Source organism: Chrysemys picta, unplaced genomic scaffold (assembly GCF_011386835.1).
Source record: "Chrysemys picta bellii isolate R12L10 unplaced genomic scaffold, ASM1138683v2 scaf2563, whole genome shotgun sequence".
NCBI classification, from domain to species: Eukaryota; Metazoa; Chordata; order Testudines; family Emydidae; genus Chrysemys; species Chrysemys picta.
This window is the reverse complement of record NW_027055266.1, coordinates 1-8000: the sequence shown is the minus strand read 5'-3', so window position 1 is coordinate 8000 and position 8000 is coordinate 1. Positions and strand designations below refer to the sequence as shown.

Here is an 8000-nt window from a genome sequence, read left to right as displayed (position 1 = left end):
GATATTTCATAATGAATTTGTAAATGTACTATAGTTTATTCTGTAAATAGAATAGACCTTGAAAAAGTTGTTTTCTCCTGAAGCATTTACACTGGCCTGCAGAGGATATCTTGTCCAGATGTTCTGCTGTTCAACACCAGCTTTGTAAAACTGTTGAAAAATTTCACAATATTTATACCTTTGGGGTTATCTCAAATTCCAGTCCCCACTGCTATTACAATCATCCTTGTCTCCCCTGCACTTCCCACCAAATGCTGACATGATTTTAGCATTAATTAGTTAAAACTTAAGTAGTTATAAATGTGTGCTTCACGACAATTGAAATCCCAAATGCCACAGCTTCTGATAGTGTAGGTAATTGGTCTCAATTCTCATCCCACTTACACTGATGTGGGTCCTGTGTGAGAGATGAGCATCAGGGCTTATCCTTCTAGCGCCGATACTTATCAAAATAAAAGCTGTTAAAATGTTGATGTCAAGTGGAAAAAGGGAAGACAGTCCTTACAGTTCCGTAATTGTAATAGTAGCTTGAGAAATCTACGGCTAAGTCTAAAAATAAATGATTTTTACCACTGAAAGCAGACACTGTGGAAGCATTCCTTTTTAGACCTAAGAGTTGTGGAGATAGAACAATTAGAGAGGTGGCACACTATCACTCTAACAGTGTTTTTCTAGCAATGGGCAAAATCTCCGATTGTGGACATGCAGTTACCAGGGTCTGGTTGAGGCTATCACAATACAAGCATTAAGACAAAGTTCAGTACCAGAACTTCTAAAGAATGAGATCAATTTTCATTCCAGTGTCCTCAATAATTAAAAGCAAAGGAAAAAAATCAGATCAAGTTTGCATAAGGACTGAGAAACGACTTCAGGGTCTGGCCCTAAAAAACGAAAACTCTGGGAACAGAATATCTTTTTAAACAATTTGTTGAAGCATGATTGTTTTTGTAGAGATTGTTACTTAAAGAATGATTTTGTGTGTTGTTCACAGCAATGCAACAGCAAAAACAAAATTGCTACCAACATATATTACTGGGAAAGCTAGTAGGATCATTTATTATTAAGGTTACCTGTCTCATAGAATCATAGAATCATAGAATATCAGAGTTGGAAGGGACCTCAAGAGGTCATCTAGTCCAACCCCCTGCTCAAAGCAGGACCAATTCCCAGCTAAATCATCCCAGCCAGGGCTTTGTCAAGCCGGGCCTTAAAAACCTCCAAGGAAGGAGACTCCACCACCTCCCTAGGTAACGCATTCCAGTGTTTCACCACCCTCCTAGTGAAATAGTTTTTCCTGATATCCAACCTGGACCTCCCCCACTGCAACTTGAGACCATTGCTCCTTGTTCTGTCATCTGCCACCACTGAGAACAGCCGAGCTCCATCCTCTTTGGAACCCCCCTTCAGGTAGTTGAAGGCTGCTATCAAATCCCCCCTCATTCTTCTCTTCTGGAGACTAAACAATCCCAGTTCTCTCAGCCTCTCCTCATAAGTCATATGCTCCAGACCCCTAATCATTTTTGTTGCCCTCCGCTGGACTCTTTCCAATTTTTCCACATCCTTCTTGTAGTGTGGGGCCCAAAACTGGACACAGTATTCCAGATGAGGCCTCACCAATGTCGAATAAAGGGGAACGATCACGTTCCTCGATCTGCTGGCAATGCCCCTACTTATACAGCCCAAAATGCCGTTAGCCTTCTTGGCAACAAGAGCACACTGTTGACTCATATCCAGCTTCTCGTCCACTGTGACCCCTAGGTCCTTTTCAGCAGAACTGCTACCTAGCCATTCGGTCCCTAGTCTGTAGCAGTGCATGGGATTCTTCCGTCCTAAGTGCAGGACTCTGCACTTGTCCTTGTTGAACCTCATCAGGTTTTTTTCTGCCCAATCCTCTAATTTGTCTAGGTCCCTCTGTATCCGATCCCTACCCTCTAGTGTATCTACCACGCCTCCTAGTTTAGTGTCATCTGCAAACTTGCTGAGAGTGCAGTCCACACCATCCTCCAGATCATTAATAAAGATATTAAACAAAACCGGCCCCAGGACCGACCCTTGGGGCACTCCACTTGAAACCGGCTGCCAACTAGACATGGAGCCATTGATCACTACCCGTTGAGCCCGACGATCTAGCCAGCTTTCTATCCACCTTACAGTCCATTCATCCAGCCCATACTTCTTTAACTTGGTGGCAAGAATACTGTGGGAGACAGTATCAAAAGCTTTGCTAAAGTCAAGAAATAACACATCCACTGCTTTCCCCTCATCCACAGAGCCAGTTATCTCATCAGAGAAGGCAATTAGGTTAGTCAGGCACGACTTCCCCTTCGTGAATCCATGCTGACTGTTCCTGATCACTTTCCTTTCCTCTAAATGTTTCATAATTGATTCCTTGAGGACCTGCTCCATAATTTTTCCAGGGACTGAGGTGAGGCTGACTGGCCTGTAGTTCCCCGGATCCTCCTTCTTCCCTTTTTTAAAGATGGGCACTACATTAGCCTTTTTCCAGTCATCTGGGACCTCCCCCGATCGCCATGAGTTTTCAAAAATAATGGCTAATGGCTCTGCAATCTCACCCGCCAACTCCTTTAGCACCCTCGGATGCAGCGCATCCGGCCCCATGGACTTGTGCTCGTCCAGTTTTTCTAAATAGTCCCGAACCACTTCTTTCTCCACAGAGGGCTGGTCACCTTCTCCCCATGCTGTACTGCCCAGTGCAGCAATCTGGGAGCTGACCTTGTGCGTGAAGACAGAGGCAAAAAAATCATTGAGTACATTAGCTTTTTCCACATCCTCGGTCACTAGGTTGCCTCCCTCATTCAGTAAGGGGCCCACACTTTCCTTGATTTTCTTCTTGTTGCTAACATACCTGAAGAAACCCTTCTTGTTACTCTTAACATCTCTTGCTAACTGCAACTCCAAGTGTGATTTGGCCTTCCTGATTTCACTCCTGCACGCCTGAGCAATAGTTTTATACTCCTCCCTGGTCATTTGTCCAATCTTCCACTTCTTATAAGCCTCTTTTTTGCGTTTAAGATCAGCAAGGATTTCACTGTTTAGCCAGGCTGGTCGCCTGCCATATTTACTATTCTTTCTACACATCGGGATGGTTTGTTCCTGCAACCTCAATAAGGATTCTTTAAAATACAGCCAGCTCTCCTGGACCCCTTTGCCCTTCATGTTATTCTCCCAGGGGATCCTGCCCATCTGTTCCCTGAGGGAGTCAAAGTCTGCTTTTCTGAAGTCCAGGGTCCATATTCTGCTGCTCTCCTTTCTTCCTTGTGTCAGGATCCTGAACTCGACCATCTCATGGTCACTGCCTCCCAGGTTCCCATCCACTTTTGCTTCCCCTACTAGTTCTTCCCTGTTTGTGAGCAGCAGGTCAAGAAAAGCTTTGCCCCTAGTTGGTTCCTCCAGCACTTGCACCAGGAAATTGTCCCCTACGCTTTCCAAAAATTTCCTGGATTGCCTGTGCACCGCTGTATTGCTCTCCCAGCAGATATCAGGGTGATTAAAGTCTCCCATGAGAACCAGGGCCTGCGATCTAGCAACTTCTGCTAGTTGCCAGAAGAAAGCCTCGTCCACCTCATCCCCCTGGTCTGGTGGTCTATAGCAGACTCCAACCACGACATCACCCTTGTTGCTCCCACTTCTCAACTTTATCCAGAGACACTCAGGTTTTTCTGCAGTATCATACCGGAGCTCTGAGCAGTCATACTCCTCTCTTACATACAATGCAACTCCCCCACCTTTTCTGCCCTGCCTGTCCTTCCTGAACAGTTTATATCCATCCATGACAGTACTCCAGTCATGTGAGTTATCCCACCAAGTCTCTGTTATTCCAATCACATCATAGTTCCCTGACTGTGCCAGGACTTCCAGTTCTCCCTGCTTGTTTCCCAGGCTTCTTGCATTTGTGTATAGGCACTTAAGATAACTCAATGATCGTCCCTCTTTCCCAGCATGAGACAGGAGTCCTCCCCTCTTGCGCTCTCCTGCTTGTGCTTCCTCCCAGGATCCCATTTCCCCACTTACCTCAGGGCTTTGGTCTCCTTCCCCCGGTGAACCTAGTTTAAAGCCCTCCTCACTAGGTTAGCCAGCCTGCTGGCGAAGATGCTCTTCCCTCTCTTCGTTAGGTGGAGCCCGTCTCTGCCTAGCACTCCTTCTTCTTGGAACACCATCCCATGGTCGAAGAATCCAAAGCCTTCTCTCCGACACCACCTGCGTAGCCATTCGTTGACTTCCACGATTCGACGGTCTCTACCCCGGCCTTTTCCTTGCACAGGGAGGATGGACGAGAACACCACTTGCGCCTCAAACTCCTTTATCCTTCTTCCCAGAGCCACGTAGTCTGCAGTGATCCGCTCAAGGTCATTCTTGGCAGTATCATTGGTGCCCACGTGGAGAAGCAGGAAGGGGTAGCGATCCGAGGGCTTGATGAGTCTCGGCAGTCTCTCCGTCACATCGTGTATCCTAGCTCCTGGCAAGCAGCAGACCTCTCGGTTTTCCCGGTCAGGGCGGCAGATAGATGACTCAGTCCCCCTGAGGAGGGAGTCCCCGACCACCACCACCCTCCTCCTCCTCTTGGGAGTGGTGGTCGTAGAACCCGCATCCCTAGGACAGTGCATCTTTTGCCTTCCAATCGGTGGAGTCTCCTTCTGCTCCCTTCCCTCAGATGGGCCATCTAGTCCACTCTCCGCATTAGCACCTGTAGAGAGAACATGGAAACGATTGCTCACCTGCATCTCCATTGCTGGTGCATGGACGCTCCTCTTTCTTCTTCTGGAGGTCACATGCTGCCAAACCTCCTCACAATCCTTCTGTCCCTGCTGCGCCTGCTCTGAATCTTCAGAACATTGTGGCCGTAGAAGCATCTCCTGACATCTGTCCAGGAAATCTTCATTTTCCCTTATGCAACGCAGAGTCGATACTTGTTTCTCCAGCCCTCGAACCTTCTCCTCCAATATGGAGACCAGCTTGCACTTTGTACAGACAAAGTCACTTCTGTCCTGCGGAAGAAAGACAAACATGGCACAACCTGTGCAGGTTACAACAGCTGATCGCTCACCTTCCATATCACCGTCCTCTTAGGAGCTTCCTCAACTGTTGCAGGAACTACTCGGAGAAACCTGCAGATGAAAGCCTCAGTGCGCTCTCCCCACGCGAACTCCCAGGCAAACTCCTGCTGTTAGCCTCTGCTGTTCGCCACTCAGCTGGTTCGCTGCTGACTGCCCTTATATACCAGTCAGGCCCACTCAAGGCCCACCAACACAGCCCCCCTAATGCAGCACTTAGTGTACCTCCTCTTGGACAGCTCCCAGGCAAACTCCTGCTGTTAGCCTCTGCTGTTCGCCGCTCCTCCCATTACAAGACCCTGTTTTCTGCTGCTTATAACTTTATAAACTTTAATTGCTTGGGCTGAAATTTTCCATGCTGTATGTCTGCCTCATGCTCTTTTTCTTCGGGAGTGGGGGACAGAGGCAGAATTTCAGCCAAAATGGTTAAGCTATTCCCAAGAGCAAGGTTAGAGAAACCTACATTTTTCTCATATTAAAATATTCTGGCAACTTTTCTTTGAAAAGCTCCATGTGTTGGAGCAGGAACTTGTCATTTGGCAGGGAGTGGCCTTTGTGTCAGAGAATGTGCTTTTTGCCATCCCCAGGAAAACTTGCCCAAATTTGGCCAAATTAGAAGCCTTTGAAAAAAAATCACAGTTCACAGACGCTCAGTAGAGAGAATTCTTAGATTTTTAGCAGCTAAAATCTCTGCAGATTTCATCCTCGCTGCGTATACTTGGATCTCGCACAGCTCTTAGTGCTAACCAAACTGCGCATGAGCTATTCCCCACAGAGTGACTGCACATCTGCCATTTCCCCACAGCTCCTGGATATGAAAACACAGCAATGAGCCATCCTCACAGAGCAACTGATATGCTTCAGCCCAGGCCTACAGGGGTCAACGCCAGAGTTTCCCTGCAACGGTTCTTCCCAGCTGCTTTGGGCCAAGCACCAGAACTGAGACAGGAACCTTTCTTTCCTGTACTCCCAATGACCCCTCCAAGCTGGTGCACATGCCCGGTGGTGGAGGAAGATACTGGACTCAAATGCAGATGGGACAAAAGGCAAATGGGGGGGTGGCGGTGGGAGGGCAGACTGGGACAAGGAGTATGCCAAGATTGGGACAGGAGTGGGGGTGAGGGGAGGGGGCCAAGGACAGGGAGCCAGTAGGCGAGGCTAGGGCTAGAAGACTATGAGAGAAGGCGGGGGTACGGGGAAAGGAATGTGTAGGAGACACTCAGAGAAGACACAGAGCTAAGAGGAGGAGGAGAAGAGAACTGGGGCTGGCTGAACAGAGAGATTGGGACAAGGAGCCTTCATTCCAGCATATCCGAACTTTTGAGTGCTTTTGTGTGTAATCCATCTATGCACGCACACACGCACCCCCTGCTCTAGGCAGCCAGGTCTTTCAAGAAATAATCAAATATTTGTGATGAGCATTAAAGTGGGAAGATTTACCTCATTTCTATTTACCAAGTTAATGAGCACTTGGCATGAGATCACAGATTTGATCATACCAACAATTTTAAGTGTACCATTATGCCCAGATCTTTGTTATATGCCATGCTTTATTGATTGTATTTACATTGATGACCTTGCCTTCACTATATTCATGGCAAATAGAAAGGAGGTGTGGATAACACAGCATATCTTCAAACTCACTTGGAGAGATAAATACATGATGTGGATTGCCCATGCCCTGCACATTCAGATACATTTTTAAGATCAGTTACCTTTTGTGATTTGCTGCCACCAGCTGTCGGTTTACAGATCTCCCCAAGATTATCTGACCTGCCTTTTCGTAAAAGTTGGGAACCTGGTGACAACTTTTGGCTTTGGGCAGCAAGACGGGGACTGGTCCTTAGGTTAAAAGTTGTTCTGCACAAAATGTAAGGGTCGGTTTTCACAATAGGAATAGCAGGAAACCCTAAAAAATAAACAGCTTCTATTAACCAAGGTTGCTTAAATTACTTTATTGTTCTAATCAATCTGATCTTGCTCATTTCAAGATGGAGATGACAACTGGTAATAATTTAAGTAAAATAAAATGGCATTTACTCACTGAATAAAATATAATGGGGGAATTATTAGGACTATCTTGCGTTCCTAGAATTTTATAGGTGAATTCAGGCAAGGGTGTGGATCTGTGCAACAGCAGCTCTACTAAAATGGCCAAAAGCGTTTTCCCCAAGAAAATGTTCTCTTTTCCCTTTAAAGGAACACCATTAACTGGAAAATCATTTCCATCTGAAAATGATGTCTCTTCTAGTGTTCTAAGTGGAGCTGGCTGGCGACAATTCTGTTTTGCGACACCTTTCGAGGTTTCAAAATTTGTTTTTATTCTAGATTGGAATGAAACTATAAGCCTTTCAAATGCTTTCACAAAATGAAATTGAATCAAAAACATCAGGTTTTCAATTTGGGGGCCTTCCTCCTTGCAAGAGTCCACTTTGCACCTCAGAAACCTTCCCAGCAAAAACTTTGTCTGAATCAATACATCTCCGTGAAACATTTCGGCTTTGACAATGCAGCACATTTCAATGAAAAAACATTCAGTTCAAAATGTTTCAGCAAAAATTTCCCCCCTTCCTCTCAACCAGAAGAAAAAGGTGGTTTATACGGGGAATGTCTGGGCCTAGAATCCCTCTCTTTTTGCCAGAGGTCTTTTGCAAAGTTTTTGGGGAAGTCCCAAAGTAAACAACATGTATCTAGACTGATTTTCAAAACTACAACCTGATATTAGGATTCTGGATTTCAGAATTTTTGGCTGTTTTGCTTTTGTCATCAAATACTACAAAACTGTACAGATGGGAAGACATCACACAGACCAAAAACCAAAACCACTAGAAATTACATACATCTACAACAAAATATACTAGCCCCCTATAGCCTCAATTGTATACTAGGGCCTTTTTTTAAAGCACATGCGGCTAAACTCAGCTCTGA

General features: G+C 45.9%; 1 long non-coding RNA gene across 1 annotated transcript; it reads right to left on the bottom strand.

Annotated features, from left to right (window-relative positions):
- Window positions 1-56: 56 nt before the first annotated feature.
- On the bottom strand, window positions 57-7124 carry LOC135980293 (uncharacterized). Its single transcript, XR_010597420.1, has 3 exons — window positions 6788-7124; window positions 4737-5006; window positions 57-150 (listed from the first exon to the last, which is right to left on the bottom strand). It is a non-coding gene; the product is annotated as an uncharacterized LOC135980293 (long non-coding RNA).
- Window positions 7125-8000: the final 876 nt, after the last annotated feature.